The 20166-nt window shown below is 40.5% G+C and overlaps 1 protein-coding gene across 6 annotated transcripts in view; it reads right to left on the bottom strand.

Moving 5' to 3' along the window:
- The window catches only part of FER (FER tyrosine kinase), a 202445-nt gene extending 182502 nt beyond the window's left edge, over positions 1–19943 (bottom strand). For 2 of the 6 annotated variants that reach the window (XM_080371961.1, XM_080371964.1), the window contains exons 1-2: positions 3436–19943; positions 1290–1470 (exon numbers count right to left, since the gene is read on the bottom strand). The gene's annotated coding sequence lies outside the window, so the exon portion shown is untranslated. The other 4 variants (XR_013924856.1, XM_080371965.1, XM_080371963.1 and 1 more) reach the window with 4 other exon arrangements.
- Between the last annotated feature and the right edge of the window lie 223 nt (positions 19944–20166).

Here is a 20166-nt window from a genome sequence, read left to right as displayed (position 1 = left end):
TCACTACATAGACAAGATTAAGCAGCCAGAGCTCTGTTCTAACAAGCAGACTAATACATTTCAAAGATCAGGAATTCTGATAAATCCGTACAGCTGCCCAGAAAACAGTCACTGAACCACAGTACAGTTATGGAGTATAGAGATCTGTCTCTACACACTGCTATGACACTCACCTGCATGTCACGAGCAGGTTAGTGTGTCATTAGCAAGCTCGGATATGGGAAAGCAAGTTTGAAACTCTATGTGGTTAAACCGTTCGGCATTTTCCCTCTGCTGCAGAAAGGCAGCAATGCAAAGGAAGATGGTGACTATAGAGCAAACAGTAATCTGAGATCCAAAGTAGAAAGATGTTATGAAGTACAATTCACTCACTTAAATTAGTAACAACATTAAGTCTTAATTTATTGGAAATTTATTTTTATTGTCATCAAGTAAACACACAGGACTGAAAAAACACCTATTACTTCAGATTCATTACACTCAAAACCAACCTGAGCTCTGCATTTAAACTCACAGGAGAAATTAGAAAACATTACACTCATGCTCTCAAATATGATTTCATGCTACAAGATGAATGGAATCAAAATTCTCCATCCCATGAAACTTTCCTAAAAGAAAAAAGCTTTTTTAAAAGCACCTTTGCTGCTTTTTTAAGAACCATTTCCAAAACATCCTATGCACTGTATGTGACCACACGTGTACATCTTGAAAAGAAATGTAAGTATATTCTCTCAAACCCCAGAAACAAAGCTACAAATTCCAATGCTTCACTACTAAAAAAGTTTCCAGAATAAATCTTTCCAAAGAAATGCTAGTTACCCAACACAAATGTTATACAGCACATACTTGTTGCGTACTTGCATGCACAGTGTTTTACACCCTTTAACTCCCTAATAAAATGGTGAATACTCAACAATTCCAAGACTATCTCTACTGTATAATAAACCTCTCCACTAAGCTTTCAAAATCCATTTCTATAAGGCAAATACATTAACACTGTAATTAAGATTAAACAAGTACTAAGGGGACAGGGTGATGTTAAGATATGAGCATATACAGTTTACTTCCTGCTGGAATGAATTCAGGCTTTCCTCTCTTCTCTTGCTGGCCCTCCGCCCTCCCCCGCCCCAGCAAAATAATCCCCTTTCCCTTTCCTAGACCCACTTCTCACACACTGCAAAAAAACTCCCTGTGAAGTGATGACTTCATGCAGCTAGACCATCTCCTTGTACGGAGTTTCCGGGCTCGGTGCCAGCTTTCCCCGCCTTCAGGCTGACACGGCAACATACCTTCCTTCACCCCGCTGCTTCCCAGCTGAAAGAACGTCGAGGAGCGGCAGCAAGCGGCGGGGGCAGGCCGGGTAGGAAGAGGGGGTCTCCGCACGGACAAAGAACAGGCCGCCAGATGCCTGCCCCGGACTCACGCCTAGCATAAACCTTCTTTCTATCACCACGGCATGTCTCCTCTCTGCTGCATGAAGAACAAAACTGAACTCAATTTTTAAGTACGGAGATACACCCTGCATTACCTAACTGCAGTGCAACCCCACGTAGCTGAACCTTACTTTCCCGTGTTAAATCTTTACTCCAGTGAAGCAAATGTTACCTCTCCCCTTCTCTTAACAAAGATCCATCTAATCTTCCTTTGTAGTACTCTGAAATCCTCCCACCCCTTCTTAAGCCTGTCTTTACTTTCAGTGTCTCCTCAGAATAATTTCTGCATGACCACTTTATATGCTGGCAATCCAAATACCAATCAAAAAAGAACCACCCTTGGAAAGGTTTGGTTATTATTGTTACGGTTGTTATATATATAACATATATATGAAGTTATAGCTGTAGAAAAGCAGGAAAGGATCTTGGCGATGGTTACTGAGGTTTTGCTCAGTTATGAAGTAACTTAGTACATACAAGACTCGATCTTCTCCTTCAAAGAAATATCCCCAAAGCTGAACTCTTCCAGGGTTAACGTTCTACACCCGTATATTCTTAAGTTGTAACAGTACCAACAACTGCTTCAACAAATTAAAAAGGAATTTATAACAGAGAGAACATACATTTGCCTCACCAATAATACTTATTACTGTAACTCAACCTCTAACAGGTCCATCATTTGCAATTTGCTTTGACCGTGAACGGATCAGAAGTATGAACATCCCACCTTCAGTCTTGCAAAGACTAGCACATACATGTAATAAACTGTATCAGTCATCTCTTTATTGTGTATTATTTAGTAGGTACAATTAACTGAAAATAATACCCAGGAAATTCTTTTGGTCAAAAAGTTTCAGGTGTTGCCTGCGTTTTCCTTACATTGCAACTCGTTAAAAGAAGCCACATTAAAACATAACAGAAGATCAAAGTCACTCTGTGCAGGTTTGGTACAAAGTGGGGAAAAGTTACGTTAACTACTTGAAAAGCACTGCTGCTTTCTTGCAAACAGAAGACAAGTTTGTTGGCTTGTTCAGGAGTATAACAAAACCCTAGGTGTTCACACAGGACGCGTCACTTCTAAGGGTGCATGCTCATGTAAATTCAAACAAAACAAAACGTACTCCAATATGAAAAGGGAAGCTTAATGCCCTTCTACATATTTTGTTCTCAAAATACCAAACGTGAACATTTAGGATTCCCGCTAATACCAAGCCCACAAACACGCAAAGCATTAAAATGCACATTAAAAAAGGCAGGGCAGTAGCACTAAGAAGGCCCTGTCTATGCAGGCTCTAGATTTAATGTGTAAGTTAAGAAGGTCGCTACGTTGTACAACATCGTCACGGCGGCGAGGGCAGGGGGCACAACAAAACGAGGGTCGTTGCGTTCATGGGAGCGGGAGGCCACACATCACAACGTTTCAAGCGGGGGCTGGCACGTCCTCCCCGTTATCCGCGGCGCTCACAGCCCGGCCGGCGCGCCGCGGCGCACCCGGAGCGTGGCGGGCGAACAGCCCTGCGGGCGCCGGCGGAGACGGGAGCCGCGGGCGCCGGCCCGAGCCAGCCCCTTCCCTCCTCTCGCCTGCCGGCCCGGGGCCCGCCCCGACCCCGCGCCGGGCCCCGCGCCCCCGGCCCGAGAGGTAGCGCCGGGGGCGGGGATCCGCACCCGCCGCGCTGCCTGCCCCGCCGGGGCGGAGCCGCCGCCGGGCGACGGGCGCCCCTGACGTCTCCCCGCGCTATCGCCGCGGGAGGCGACCGGATGCCGCCGCCGCCGCCACCGCCCCCTCAGCGGAACGCGCGAGCGGCGCCGGTGCCCGCCCTGCCACGCCCGCCCGCAGGTAAACCCACGCGCGGGGCCTACCAGCCCCCCTACGCCGCCGCCTGCTGGACGGGCGGGCGGCGCACGGCAAGAGGCGGGGGCGGCCGCCCCCCAGCCCGGGCGCCGCTCCCGGGGCGCGGGCACCAGCGGCGGCGCCGCTGCGCCGCGCACAGCACCTACCTACCTGACAAGCCGAGCCCCTCCGCCACCGCGGGCGTCACGGCCCCACCAGCGCCACGTGACTGGCGCGGGCCAATCCGCGCCAGGCTCCGCGCTCCCTCCCGGCCAATCCAGCCGCTCCCCGCCTCCCGGTGACGCGCTGCAGCTCTGGCGGCCAGTCAGCGGGGAAAGACGCGCCACCGCTGCCGTCTCCCGGCCGGGAGCGGCGGCGCGATTGGCCAGCAGCCGTGCCGCTCCGGACCGGGGGGCGGGGCTGCTCCGCCTCTCCCCGCTCCGCCTCTGCTGCGCGGGGCGTCCGTCTCCCAGCAACGGGGTTTATCGCAACTTCTTTTTTTCTTAGACACGCCTAGAAATACCTTAGCGTTAGCAAAGGATGGCACGGGAGGTTAAATGTCAGGTTTACTGAGTGGTAAGGAATATTTACATCATGGCAACACTACGGTACCACGTACACCGGGTTTGAAGTATTGGTGTGATTTCTGTGCTGTTTATTGCTTGACCCTGGAGACGTAGGCGCAAACAGTGAAGAGATGTGTGAAACTTCAAGATGGCAAATCCTGAGAAAATAACTCTATAGACGTTGCAGGTCACAGACAGGCAGACAAGGAGTCTTTGTGTTTTGTTCCTTGCCAGCTGGTAAATGAGAAGCAGAAAAGAAGGGGGGTGGGGATGGGGGGCTGTGAAGGGGGGTGGGGGGGCAAAGGGGGAACAATAGCCAAAAAAATAAACAAGAAAACATGACAAATGAAAAACAGCTCTTGTAGTGACACTAACTTGACGGGTTTAGGGAAACTGCATGAATATTAAAGGCTTGTAACAGCCTGTGTTTATAAAGCAAATTAAAACCTCAGTTTAATTAAGCCGCGTGGCCTGGTACCACCGCGTGCACCGGGAGCAGCGTGAGCACCGTGTAACGGGTGAGATCGGGGTCGGGGACAAATCTAAAAACACCCTCTCCCAAGGGGCTGCCGGTCGCTGGTTACTTGCAAAGGTGTCTACAAAACTGGCTGTGGGCAGAGCAATCGTATTCCAACCCACAGCTCCTTTTTCATCCAGAGTGCTTTGTGCTGCACACTTTGCTGTGTGCAGTTTTCTGCTTCTGTTACAGCCATTTGTGCCTTTTTTTCTTCCAAAACATCATATAGAAACACTTTCCTTTATTTACCTGCTTATCAGATGAGAAAGAATTACATTCTTTTGTACCTCATCTGTATGCATTTTGAGGCAAGTTGAGACCCATATACAGTTAGAAGCAAGTTTGCATAATACTACAAAAAAAGTTATTGAGTCATAGTAGAAAGTGTGGTTTTAAGATGTAATTTACATTCGGATACTTATCAATAATGTTGTATTGAGATAAATATGTTAAATCAGATGCAAATACTGAATTCTGTCCAAGGTATCATTAATGACAGGTTTTATGGTAAGTGCAGTTGCAAACATCCTGATTCAGTCTTGGTTCAGCTATATTCAAACATAACCTATTTTACTGGGCAGATACCTTGTCAGTCACACATGCCTAAAGGTCTTGTATGGTTATGTCTCCAGTTTGGTAATTTAGGTGGCCTTGAGACCTGAGAACATGCTGAAAACTGGTAGACAATGGTATGAGGATATAAAAATATCTTCTCGTTAGTTTTCTGATTCGATTTTTTTAAACTTTGTTGAGAAACCTGCTTGACTTTTGAGGAAGAAAGGATTCCTTGTGCTTTTTTGTAGTCATTTTTTTCCCTTAAAGCTTTGAGATATTTGTTAGATTAAAGATGAAAAAAAAAACTGTAGGACTATAATGCAGTGACTGCAGTATAGTGTAGACGTATCCCTGCCCCGGGAGATGGCAGAATCACCATCCCTGGAGGCATTCAGTAAATGTGTAGATGTACGTATAAGCATGGTTTAGTGGTGGACTTTTCAGTCCTGGGTTGACGATTGGAATAGATGATCTCAAAGGTCTTTTTCAACCTAAATGATTCTATGATTCTAAACTATTTTGAATACCAAATTGCCAATTTTATTTAGAAATTGCAATTATTAATTGAATATGAAAAGCTTTAAAAAGTATATTAACACATAAAATTAAAAGCCAAATTAACAAGTTTATTTCTGCCAGGCTGCTGATGCTAATCCTTTCCTCCCTTTCCCATCCCAGCTATCTGGTTCTGCATACATTCCTTCACTCAACCCCATATGAGATATCCTCTGCCCCATACCTACCTGGCTTGACTTAGGGTCCATTATCTAACTCCAGAAGCAGAGAGGATGAGTCCTAAAAGTATCCGAAGGACGCAAAAAGGATCAAGATAATGAACATGCTTTGCTTCAGCGCATTCTGTCAAACCCTGGACATATGTTCTTCCAGCCTCTCCCCTTTGCTCCTACATGTTAAATCCTACACATTAAATATATAGCTTCATGCTAAACCAAAGCTGATCAAAGTCAGTACTTTAAACCTGCTATTTTGCACAATGGTGTCATTGAAGCATTGTTTCAGACCTTATTGCAAAACTGCCTTCTGAGAAACTTGGTAAGCACCTGGTTGCATGACGAATTCTGTGGTGCAACACCTCAACACCTACCAGACAGAGCACTATATGGCTCAACTACCTGAAAAAATACCAACTGTCTAGTAAAAGTACCTGAAAATTTAAGTTTAATGTCCTGGGTCTTTCTTCTCCTCCCACATGACTCATCTCTAAGTTCATGCTTTAATTTCTGCTGGCTTCCCAGCTACCAGAGAATTTTAAGTCTTTCTATCGTAATCTATTCACCCACCATCGTGATCCTAGAAATACCAGAGGATTTGCTCCTTAAATAGCAAAACTCTTGTCCTATTTGATTAAGCTCTATGTTTCAAGAATCCTTTTCTTTTTGTTCTGTTTGCTGAAACTCTTCTGGTACACTGCCAGTCTATAATTCAGTCAGCACATTTTCATAATTTTGAATGCTTCTTTTCTACCTTTGTCTAATTTCTTTGTTTGTGGCTCATTGCCTAAAATTCCTGGATGTGACTGGCAAGTTATCTGCTTTATACTGCTGATACTCCTGTTGAAAAACCTTAAAGTTATTCTTAGGGGACAGATACTGTAGCATTATATTACTTCAAGAATGATAACAAGTTTAAATTAAATTACATGCCTGGAGGGGAAACATAAATGCAGGAAAGAGAGAGAGGGAAAGTTCTTCATTATCACTTCTTCAAAATGCTGAAGTAAAATGGGAGTCATTGCAAAATCCAACATAAAAAAAAGAGTTCTATTATACACAAGTCAGTAATACAGAGAATTTATTATAGAGGTATACTCAGAATAAAAGATCACAAAGAGATGTCTGTGAGGGATAAAAATAATAAATTGAGAAAAAAATCATCAGTAGTCTCAGGCTTTTGACCAACAATATTATTCCTTGATCCCCAGCATGGGCATATTAATTCCTTCCTGTTGAGTTACATTTGTTGCAGGTCCTTGATGAGTTAGAGACAAATTAGTATCTCTTTCTAAACTACTGTACAGCTTTGGAAAAAAAATCATTGCAGTTTTCCATTCTACTTATTCTTTACCTATTTACTGTCACTGTTATTGTGAAGAAATATAGTAAAATGTTTAAATAACTACACAAGCTGGTATTAAGGCACTGGAGCTTTTGTGTCAAAACCAGAATGTTATGAAAATTACTCTTGTTCTTCTATTACATATCTAGATAATAACATCATAAAACTCAGGCATGTTAAAGCAATGAAACAAAGAGCATATGAGTATGTAGCTCAGCAAACAGCTGAACTCTCTTCACCTCTGCCATAGACATTATACTTCCACAAAGCTATATCTGCCTCAGTATTTCTATCTATAAATGGCAACATCAATACTTTCCTCGAGGGATGTTAGAAGGCATAGACTGTTAATATTTATAAAGCATTTGCAAATTGTTGTATGGAAAAGGTAAAAAAACCGCAAGTAGTATTATGCAGAAAAAGGGATATTTTAGTTAGTTAGTTAGGGAATTTTCATATTCTTTTTACAGTTTTTCATTACTTGCTATTTTTCTCTTCTCTATCCTTCTTTTTCTCCCACCCCTGTTTTGTAATTCATATTTTGAATTTCAATGTCTGTTGCTATGACAACACCATAATCTGACTAGTGCTGCCTTCAGACCCTTTTCAAATCTATGCTGTGCTATTTAAAACTACACATTTGTGTTTAAGGTGCCTGGAGATTTCCTTAGAATAACCTGACAGGGTTTTCCCAATCATAAGCTATGGTGAAGATATGCATTCCTAAATCCTAGTACCTGCCATTGCTTTTCTCTCCCCATACACATTACTTTGAATAATTGCCTCTCTGGGGCGTGATGGCTAAATAGCAGATGGTGGGATTAACAGAAGGGAGCATAATTGTCAGTCTTTCCATGTAAGTAAGTATATATATGTACACAAACACACACACATATATATATACACAGACATATATGCAAATAGGCAGGCACATGTACATGTGTACACGCATAATTTGTTTTTCAGCTGTGTGCAAGCTGGAATCTGCAACAGAACTTCTTAGAGAAGTAAAAGAAGCCAGCAAATTCTGTTTAATTTTAAAATAATGAATTAAAACTCAACAGACATAAGGAAAGATTACCAATTATGTGAGGGAATTCAAGTCACGGTTTCCTTCTTAAAAGGAGCTACTGACCCTTGCTAATCCCCAGACGCAAAAAACAAGCATGTAATGGTGGAACCACTCATAATCCAAAGCTAAGGACAAGCATTCAAATCTCTGATTTCCTAAGACTTCTTAAATTCCTGGTAAGTTTACTGCTGTTATCATTGATGAGAGTCATAAGCTGCAACCTCATAGGTGGTCACAGATACACTGCTCAAGTAGTGGAACACACTAAGTGTGGGATAAAAATTATTATCTGCATCAACTAGTGATAAGAGAGGGGACAGAATTCCCACAGAGAAGTCCCTGAGCACTTAGACCAATTTAAAAAATAATTACAGAGTTTATGCAAAGTCATTAAAAAACCTAGGCTCCCATTCCTAATATGACAAGCCCCAATTTTTTTCCTGTACATCAGATTACATTACAGACTGCTTTCATTTTCCTACCTCTAGCTCCATGGAGCAAGCATTGCTAATCCATAATATTATGGTCATGACTATTAAAAAAAAAACTACAATCTGCTGTGAAAATTTGTTTCAAATTCCCCTTCAGTTGCTGACCGAAGCACTAGTTACTCCTCTTAAGTTTGAGGAATAATAATGTCTCAGCTAAGTGTCTCTCCTTGAAAGTCACAGGGTTTATATCTTGCTGCTTACTTACCTGGATTAGAGAAAGGTGTGAATCTTTGTGATTCACTTAGTACAGATGACACCTTAAAAAAGTTCATCAGGCTTAAGACAAATTAATTTTCCAGCTGCAAGAAAGCATGACAGCCATATGTGGGTCTACGAAAATAAAACCACAGTGAGCTTTCAGTTGGTATTTTCTCTCGGACTGTATTATCACAATGTGAATTTTTTGGATGCAATAGCTTAAGTCAGTATTTCTCCCTCAGCCACCCTTCCACTACCAGGTATTCCCCCCCTCAATCTTCAGCATGCCATTCCCTCACTTCTGTCCCCAGAAGTGTTTTTGCAGCTGTTCTGCAAAGCAGATAAAGGAGATGACCCAGCTTAAAAAACAGTCTTGCTATTATTTTTAAATATACATAATTTATATAAATTTTATCGTGTTTTTTTTTTAAACCAGGTATGTTCCTCATCTGGTTAACAGCACAGCCAGCTAGTTGGTCCGGCACAACTCCGCCACACAAGGCTAGGTATGAGGAGTCAGGGTGGATGGGTGTGGCAATACCTCAGTCTGCTATTGGCACTAAAAAGTATGATTCCTGAAAGGCTGTTACCTCTTTGGTGGCACCATACTAGTCCTCTGACCTTGGGATTAGGAAATGCATCTCTTTTTCAGTGTGTTTGGTCACTGCCTTATCTACTCGGAGGAGGAGACAGTAGTGTAATGCACATGATAAGCTACTTTATATGCTTAAACAAATCATGGCCTTCACTGTGCACACATTTGTATGAACCCATTGTCAGTGTATTAAAAAAAAAAACCAAACACAAACCACCCTGAGGACAAATTCCACTTAAGGTATTCCTGCCTCTCTCCCACATTGCACGTTTCTTCTCCTGTGCTGCCATATGCTACTACTCTAGGTTGTGCTGATGCAGCTGTTGGTAGGATTACATTGTGAACAAAACTGATAAAACCAAATAAAATCCTGCAAACAAACAAAAATCTCTTAGGCAGGTTTTGTTAATCCAGTGGGATCTAGAAGTTGAGCCTTTGCCTGGAGACATCAGCATGTTTTTCAGAACAGGTTGATGAGTTAATCCATCTGAAGAGGTTATGATTATACCTACTATGGTGAAGGACAGTAGTCTTTCTAAAATGTAAGCAGCAGCAGAAGATAAAGGTCAACATCTTGATTAACTTGAAAATCCCCAAGAAGGCAGACAGGAAACAGAAGGGAAGGTTTATGAGATTACATATTTCTTAGGTGTTCTTCTCTTAAGAGGAGCTTTTACAATGAAGCGTTTGTATAAATTGGTATCCACAGCACCATGGCTGATTAAATGGCTTGACATCTTTATAGATGAATGATGAAGAGAGGTGTTTCTCAGAGTTAGTGTACCGATAGATGTAACTCTTCCTCTAAATCTCTCCCTAGACCTCACATACAAGTTGCACACACCTGGTTTGTGGAATTAAATTACTCTGCTTTTATTTTAATCTTTGTCTTGTGCCACAGGTAATTTCAGTATTAAAACCTGTATAAATCTTTTCCTCACTTTCTCATTTCCAGCCTTTGGAGGTTTTTTTTCGGAGTGAGGTGTAAATTACCCCATATTTTAAAACTTTGATTTTGCTACCTAGATAGAGCTCAAGGAAAGAGCCAAAGTATTATATCTGACATCTGACTGATGTCAGAAGCAGCTTATTAAAATCCTGTGTCTTTTCATACCAGAACTTTCCTTTCTGGCAATATTTTTCAATACCTATTAGTAAGAGTACCTGGAGGGACACCATGTCATTGCAACTACAGAGCACGAGAATTTAGGAAGAGACAACACTGGAGTTCCCAAGGCAAAAAATGTCAATTTTATCATTATTTACTTTGAAGCTTTTATGGAGAGACACAGGAACTTTCTTTAGAAGGTCTCTAAAATGGAATTTCTTCTTATCAGAAACCACTTCAGATTTCTGGAGCTCAGTCCTCTGGGATACTTTACACATCATTACCTGTCTTGAAACAGAAAGTATTTCACAACTAAAATTGTCTTTTAAGTATTACACAGCAGGGCAATAACTGGGTACAAAGATGTACCTGCTACACAGTTACTGTCTCTGAGAGTCCATTCCAAATGTCTTCCAACTATACAAGAGCACACGTACCCTTTATTGGAAAGACCAGCTAGTCAGGTCTGTGAATAAGCAAACATGCATTAACAAGTAGACTGTCTCAGAAAGTGAATTGGGGGGCAGCAGGGAGAAAGGGGATCGATAACTTTCTCAGATTTTAGTACAAACTCTTCTACTACACATAACTGGTAAAATTATAGCAAATTGATTAGCTCATAGCACTGGAAATTCAGCTGGTGCTTTCTGGCACATCTAACGTGTTGTGCCACTGGACATTCAATGAGTATTTAGCAGATTGTAACATGTTTATATAGTTTAGATAGCTCCTGGCAGACCTACACAATCTTTTTAAGAATGAATGAGTACACATACCCTTTTTCATAAGGCCTTTGGTCAGTGAATCACACCAAAATCAGCAGTAGAATTAACAAATGAGTTTTATGCAAAAGCAATTATGTTTTCCACATAGTGGGAAGCTTTTCCTGTAAGGTACTGATACTTTAATGCATATTGAAGCCAATGTGTATCGACAGCAATGGAGTGGGAGCATATGCAGCACACATCACTATGAATTCCACAGCTTGCAGCAATATACACCAAATGAAAAAACATGGAGATATCCATCTTCCAACTTTGAACACCTGCAGGTGAAGCTGTAACAAATTGATCAGTGGATTTTACTTTTTTTGCCCTTGTCTAATCTGCTACAGTAAATCAATCCTGCCCTCTAGAATCCAAAGCAGGATAAGACAAGCTTCTGAATTGATTCAATTTCATTATTTAAATATAAAAGTCAGCAAAAGATATTTTAAAGGAGAAGTTTAAGTTTAGCAAAATAGTTTGCTTTGTCTCATATATGTTAAACTCATCTCGCTTTTATTCATATTGTATGTAATTGTAAGTAGTGTTGCTTGTAAAACACAAGATTTTTCCTTGCTCTAATAAGATATTTTAGGATTATGTTGATACCATGGTAATGATGCCATTAGTAGAAACTGCACTAAAATTGTTGATATAAGTGCACAGAATAAAATGTCTGTAGCTTATCAGCATTCCTCATTTGTTATATATCAAATTACAGAAATTGCTTGGCTAGTTTATATTAAATGTCTGGAACAGTGTGCTTACCTAAAAAATAATCTTTTTCAACTGTAGCAAATATTGGTTTTATCTGATTTATTATGATCTTGTTAGATAATTGGGCTAGCACATTTAAAGACACATTCTGTTTCATCTGAGTCTCTTTTTATATAATTTATAAATGCAACAACATGCCTAACTTTGAAATGAGTGAATGTGGCAAGACTGGTCTTTCTGCATTATGGTGAGTTTACATTTTGCGGAAGACTAAATGGATCTTCAAATAAAGTATATAATCAAAAATTTCCATCGGCACCTTTTCTACAGATTATCCAAATAACATTTTTAATTATCAATGTCTCATATTATTGTTCTGTTTCAGCTCGAGCAAGACATGGCAGCTTTATTATCTTGAATATCCTCTATAATAATTGGGGGAGCTGTGAACCCCACAAGTATTTGTCTCTATGTGACAGGGTTAGATGCCTTGTTCCCAGGCACCTATATTTAAGCATTTGAGTTGTCAGTGCAGAGAACAAGCCACCTCAAAATGTAATCAAGACTAGCCAGATGCCAGAGCACAGTGAGAGCCATCTGCTTCCTAAGGGCCAGTATCTCCCTGAGTCCAGGGAGTTAAGGGGAATGCCAGGGCTGGCAGGGCAGGGACCTCAGCAGTCATCTCTCCACCCCAGGAGGAGAGCAGGACAGGTGATGGGATGGGGTGAGAGGTGGGGGGCATGAAGGAGGGGCAGCCCCAAGTCCAGGACATCTAACAAGTCTGTGAGGGTGGGGCAGCTCCAAGATCAAGCCAGGAAATCAGCCCACGGGGGTCAGCGTTGGTGGAGTCTATGGGCAGGAGTGGCTGAGACCAGCACTCATAGGTAGGAGCCAAAGACCCAAAGCCCAGTTTAAATGGAGTCCCTGCACCCATGGGGCAGCGTGGCTGTCCATCACATGGGTGAGGGTCCCATATGAGGCTAAACAGAGCCACAAAAGTCAATTAGTGCCCTACCAGGAGATTTCCAAGAAGGGATATTTGAGGGAGATAGGGACCATCTTGGTGGCCTTCTGCTTGACTTGCTGCAGTTTGTCAACATTTCTTGTACTGGTTGTCCAAAACTGGGTGCAGTAGCACACTAGATGTGCTCTAACAAGTGCTGCATAAGGTGGAACAATCATATCCCTTAATCTGTGCTTGTGTTAGTATAGACCAGGATGTTGTTGGCCTTTGCTGCCAGAGCACACTGCTCACTCATCCTCAGCTTGCTGTATACCAGGACCTCCAGCTCTTTTCCAGCAGAGCTGCTCTCCAGTTTGTTAGTTGTTACATCTGTGACATCCTAACCTGGATACAAGAATATTGCACCTACAGCGTGTTCAAAGCCTTGCCAGACTTGCAATGTAGTCAGTCAATGAAGCTGCAAACTGCAAAGGAAAAAAAGTAGTTCAAAAATGTAAAGGTTAAGACAAATGAATGTTTGCCACAGCAGTTGAATTCTGTCCTTTCCTTTGTTGTGCAGACATTATGTTGAGTTTGCATGTTAACAGCTGTTCTGAGAATCCCAAACTTGGTGTTTTATAAAATCATAGAACAGTTTCAGTTGGAAGGGACCTTTAAAGGTCATCTAGTCCAACCCTCCTGCAATGAGCAGTCCATCACATAGCTGAGGGTCCTGTATGAGGCTGACCAGAGCTTCGACAAGATCAACTTGCTCAGAACCCCATCCAACCTGACCCTGAATGTTGCCAGGGATGAAGCGTCTACCACCACTCTGGGCAACCTAATTCAGTGTTTCACCACCATCATCATAAAAAATTTCATTCTTATACCTAGTCTGAATCTACCCTCTTTCAGTTTAAAACCACTACCCCTTGTCCTACTGCAACATGCCCTACTAAAATGTCTGTTCTCATCTTTCTTGTAAGCCCCCTTTAGATACTGAAAGGCTGCAATAACATCTCCCTAGAGCCTTTTCTTCCCCAGTGAACAAGCCCAACTCTGATCATTTTTGGGGCCCTCATTTGGACCCACTTCAACAGGTCCAAGTCTTTCCTTTACTGAGGACTCCAGAGCTGTATGTGGTACTCCAGGTGGGATCTCACTAGGGTGGAGTAGAGGGGCAGAATCACCTCTGCCACCCTCCTGATCATACTTCTTTTGATGCAGTCCAGGACACAGTTGGCTTTCTGGACTGCAAGTGCACATTGTTGGCTCATGTCCACCTTTTCATCCACCAGCACTCCCAAGTCATTCTCTGCAGGACTGCTGTCAACCTTTTCATCCTCCAGCCTGTAGTAATACCAGGACCTTGCACTTGGCCACCTTGAACCTCATGAGGTTCAGACGGGCCCACTTTTCAAGCTTATCTAGGTCCCTCTGGAATATGTTCTGTCCCACAAGCTTGTCAACTGAACCCTCAGCTTGGTGTCATCTGCAAACATGCTGAGGGTGCGCTCAATCCCACTGTCAATGTCAACGATGAAGATATTCAACAGTACTGGCTCAAGTAGTGTTTCCTTAGAGTACTTGATGTGACAACTTTAATGAGCTTATTTTAAGAAAAGTCTTTATATGCAATTAAACAAAATTTCACAAAGTTCACAAAGTGCTTCTCTTCCCTGCAATTCTGTATTCAATGCAGTACAGAAAAAATCTTGTAACTTAAATATAAGCAGTAATAGCTGTGTCTTTTCTGTTTTTTTCCCACTCTTCAGCTTTTTAAAACAATAGCAGTATCTAAAAATGTTTCTTTTGAAACATTTTTATGCCTTGAAATGGCATATGAATGTTTCATAGTCCAGTTTCAAATCTGCATATGTCCTGCTGTCACAAGATGGCACTACAGAGAATCCAGTGTAACTCTGGTGTAAGCTACAGAGTCATATCCATCCCTAAATCTAAATTCACTTGATAGCTTAGAGATGTAGCTATCATCAAATCCAGGAATAAATCCTTTGTTGCTGTCGTCTTGAATCTGATCACTTACTTGGCACAAATTGGCTCCCATAGATAATGGATGTAAGTCTCACCAGTGAGCAAGCTGGAAGGTTCATTCTCTGTTGGGAAATTCTGTAACACTTCTCCAGAAGACCTGCAAAGGTTTGCGGTATATTCACCTGGGTTTTGGTTTATCTTTCTTATTCTATCCCTGGAAGAAACTGGTAGACAGCTACAATTTAAAATTATTTTCTGTTGAACGGGATAAAAATAATCAAATTCATAAGTGTTTTTCCTAACTGTTAACTTAAGAAATAGAGAGTAAATGTAGATTTAATGGGCAATAAGATCACGAAACTGTAAAACAGTCACCAACTTAGATGAGTATCAAAGTCCAACTGTTCATCTACTAAATTGCTTCTTTTCATTTAATTGGTAACTATGCTTTTGTTTTTCACATAAAGCCACTTACACTTTTACTGAGAAAAGGGAAGATGAAATTTAGCTTAGAATCCACCTCTTATTTTAGTAGGATAAATGCCCCATGTTCCAGCTGTGCACTACACTTTTAAACTTTCTTCTCAAGCTCCTAGGTGATAGCTATGACTTTGGGCATAAACCTCTGACTAAGACTGCATAAATCATGCAATGCTTTCTAGAATACGTTTAAGTTTGGAATGCCTACTAATAAAATCTCCAAAATTTAGGTAGCACTGATCATCCCCCAGAAACAAAAAATGCTGTAAAAACTGTACACTCGGTCTTTTATTCCTGGCTTACAGTCATAGCAATGTGGTCCAGATCTGCGGGTGAAGTAATTTTTTATAAGCCATGAAGGTTACTTCCACAGCTGTTAGATCCTAAGGCTGTTAAACTCTTTGGATATGCCTATATTAGTATATTCCTTTCTGTATTTTAGTCCTGTGCCTAAAATGGCCCAATATTATCCTTGGGTATGATTTGGGAGTCAGAATTTATGGGCGCTTTCCCCACTCTGACAGGTAGTGTGCTTGCAGCCCCTCTTTTGGAGGTCTACCTAGACACTTTACTAGAATAGCTGCAGTAATTTTGTGCCAGTTGCCCTCGATTTACAGGAACACTTCCCTGGCACATTTAATTTACTGGTGTGTTTGAAACATCTGAGTAAACTTGGCATCAGCTGCAGTAGCCCTAGATGGTGTTTCAGGGTGCATTCACATGTGTAGGGCAAGAGAAAGGGAAGAGGTTTGTCATTCACATGTTTCTTCTAAAAGAAGCTTCGACTTCTGCATGCTGAAGTGATCTAAAACTTACCCATTCTCAGAATGATCTCTGCAGAGTAATATAAAAACACTTTCCAACTACTAGTTCCCTAAATATATCCCAGGCTATGAGTCCCTTAAGACTTACCTGCATTGCCCTCTGTCATTATATGCTGACACTGCAACCCCTGAAGAATATCAGCATGTCAGCATCACTCAACAGAAATCATCCTGTCCGATGTTGACTGAATACGCATACATAAATACTACATAAAACATTAGTCATGCACAAACTGTATGATGCACAGATTCTCTGATGTGTTACAGACTTTCTAATGAGGGCAGATAATAATAATAGTGATGACAGGGTTGATCATAAGCTGTTTTGCTTGGATAAAGTTGATCCTGCAGCATTTACCCTCTATCCTTCACCTGTTAATGAGGCTTCTGGGTCACAGTCCCAATGGGCTGCACCAGCAGACAGTGGCTGAAGTACACAAATGTGATTTTCCCACGGCCACATACTAGGAATGGTAAGAAAGTATCTGGTCTAGCAGTGGACGTATCTGGTCAGGGCAAACTTAAGGTTTCTGTAAGCTACTAGATTATCCAAGGCCATCTTAACAGAGTAGATTCAAATTCCAGAATTTTTTCATACAGAGGGAATGAGGGCTGTAGTTATGAATTATTTAGTCCATGCTTGCATATGGCTCCTTTTAAGCAAAGTGAAGAGCTGAGCTACACATAGCAGTAATGCTTCTAGAAGTGAAGAATTTGTGTAAGTTTATTCAAAATTTTAAAGAGTATCTACTTTTAACAAGCAGATGACAATGACAATAAGCTGTCAGGCCAAATTGTTGTGCCCCACTTTAAAAATTATGCCTTTGAACAGTATATCCCTTTGAGTTTTGCACTGTAGCACGTGACCAGAAATATATTAAAGACAAAATGTCACTTCCAAAACCTCTGATACCATTTCATTTCATACTCATTTTATTCCTCTTATCCCCGAATATAAGAACACTTCTTGTTTCTCACAGCCAATTCCAGCAAAAAAATCATATTATGATACAAATTATGATACAAATGAGGAATATTTTAAGTAAAATTAGAAAAGTTAGGAAGAGCAAAGAATTACTAAGTGTCACTGATAAAAGAGTATTCTTCTGTTGTAATTTATTTGCTGTTTGGCAATGCAGGGTGATGGCATAGCATACCCAGAGCTATGCTGGTTTTTTTTGCTGATACAACATTTCCAGCCACTAACAAAGTGTATTTCTATGGAAATCTTTTTTCTGCTTTATTTTCTGCCCTTTTTTTTTTTTTTTTACCTTTTTCTTCACTTCTTCCAAGCTTGATATAGGTACTAAGTTCCCACTGACTTTTTTTGCTTGCTCTCTAATGATATTGTTGGTTCACTGTCTTACTGTAACTATCAGTATTTTATGGCAGTTAGATAATTTTTAGATTTCCTGCCACTCCTGGACTTTTTTTGTACTGTTTTTCTAGATATGTGTTTGCAAAATTTGTATTTCTCTGACTGATAGATTCAGGACAGTATAGCTTATGTTACACTTCAGAAATCAAATTACGAATTTTTTCCTTGGATACCACCTGTTATCTGACAGATTTATATAGCTGCTATTGTTTATCTCTGTGAAGGGTTGCATCCGAATAAATGTATAATTTGTGTGCTGTTCCACAGAACCATCATATGAATGAGATGGTGTATCTTACAACAGCTTTTGTAAGCATTAGAAATATCAAGAAGAAATTTTGCTATAAAACATATGTATGATCTGTTTCACCAGTGTACGATGCTTAGTTTTGTAACCTGCAGTACAAGAACCTTCCATACAGGAATTCTGACCAAACAATTTTCTATATAACTTTAAATGCTGTATTTTAAAATGAAAAGTGAGTATAATAGCTCTAAATGTCACACAATCAAACTACAAGTCACAAGGTGTTTGAATGAACTTGCAAGACACAAGGTCTTTTGAAAATCTGTATGCTACTGGATTTTTTGAAGCTATATAATGTATTTGAGATCAGTGTCCAGGGAATGCTAAAAAGTCTGGTCTTTATTTATTTGCTTCTGTGCTTTTGTAAGTTTATTGCTTCATGAAGAGAGAATCCAGTCCTTGAATCCAAATTCATGAAGATCCTCAGTAATGCCATGGAGATCCCCTCTCAGGCATGCCCAAGGTACCAAAAAACGTCCATGGTCACAGAATCTTTATAAAACAAGGACAAATAGATAATGAAAAACATCACTTAAAAAAAACTTGGTATGTCTGGTCTCCTTCAGAACACTGACTCACTGAAGAACTATCGTTGTGCAAAATTACACAACACCAACGTTCAAATATTCTGCAGACGCACTGGAGGGAAAGAGGATGCAATTGGCTGCATTTTCTTTGTCATAATGACTTCTTTTAAGAATTGCCTGATCTATGACTTGTTCGTAAAAAATAAATTATGCATTAGCAGACTTACAACTGGATTTCTTTGTATATCACCTGTGCATAAAATCTTCCAACCCTTTACTTATAAGTCAGTTTTTTAAAGTTTGTTTTGCTCTGTTTTTGTGGAATAATGGGGCAAAGACATATCTGATACACATAAACCATGAGTCTTCTTTTAATTTACTTAAAATATACCTAATTCATTGATTTTTTTGGTACTTTCGTAGTCCAGATTTTTCTGGTTTCAAACAAGCAAGTGCTCTGAGGTTGGAGATTATATGCTAACAGACACTCTAAAAGAATAGTTCTTCATTTTATGTAGAAAATGTACATCCAGCCTTAATAACAGTTGTGTGCCACACCTTAATAGTGGGTTCTATTACACAAGGTGTGTGAAAAATTTTATACAACTTTATTAATAATATCATAAGACTTATTTATTGCAATGTAGAGTAGAAGTTGCAAGGCATTAATAACAAGATCCTATAAAGGTATAGTCACCCTCAGATATTTAGAGATGGAGCTGAAAGGAAGGAGTGAAAGAACACAAACTTATGCTTGTATGCTATTTATTTTTAAACATTTATTGAATGATTGCTCAAGTTTACTAGCAAACAGGAAGACTGAGTTACATGGACTAGTTTTTATCTATCTTCAGGCCTGGCAAAACAAGGGCACTGGCACTCTGAACTCCCTGCTCTGTTTCGTCTGTCCTGCCGTTCGGGTTTTCCAGGGTGAGAGTACATGTCCAGTGTTGTGCCTGTTCAGTGTTTGTTTCCTCTGTTAAGATCAGCCAGGCTGCTTTGTTAGTTTGGCTAAGTAATGCAGACTCTACAAGCTTAGATTCAACAACTGAGACTTCTTTCTTCGTAGTTATTTACTGGTTTCACAACAGGGCTAGGATACAAAAGAGTTCACCAAGACTTATAAATTCAGGGCACTTTTAAGTTTTTTAAATATAAAGTCTACTTGTAAGAGTGGCTTTTGATTAAAAATGGAACAAACCAGGAGTTAAATACTGGATCTGTACATGGTGAGTTACCTGTTTCTGAGACTGAAATGTATGAATTCTCCAATGTTGAAGGAAGACATGCTTTCAGCAAAGCATGATCTATTGATACTTATACACACATTAAGGAGGATGTGAAAAACAGTCAGGCATGCTGCACCATTGTGATTTATCTAAGCAGTTTAATTTCTAATATTATATTCATTTGTCTTGAAACCTGTCCTACACATCATTACAATGGCATTTTTGTTTGGCAAATGGGCTTGGTCATCTTTTTTCAAACAGCAGGTAACTTCTACCATCAGGATTGTGAGATCTAGGTGCGAAAGAGATATTGACAGAGTATCTTTTTAGATGTCCTACTCATTGTTTTCCAGTAGTGAAACTTGTGGCCTAAAACCCACAACAATTTGCATTGTATAGAGGTTAGGGTTTCTGCTGAGGTCTTTTGAAACACCTGTTCTTGCACAAGGTGAAAAATTCTATCTGAATAGTTGGTACAGACTTATATTCAAAAAGATTAACTCTTTTGTTACACTTAACAGACCAAGAGAGATTTTTTAACTACTCAGGCATGCTGAAGC

This window comes from Falco punctatus, assembly GCF_963210335.1.
Source record: "Falco punctatus genome assembly, chromosome: Z".
In the NCBI taxonomy this organism is placed as follows: domain Eukaryota; kingdom Metazoa; phylum Chordata; class Aves; order Falconiformes; family Falconidae; genus Falco; species Falco punctatus.
The sequence above is the reverse complement of the archived record's forward strand: the minus strand, read 5'-3'. Positions and strand labels throughout refer to the sequence as shown.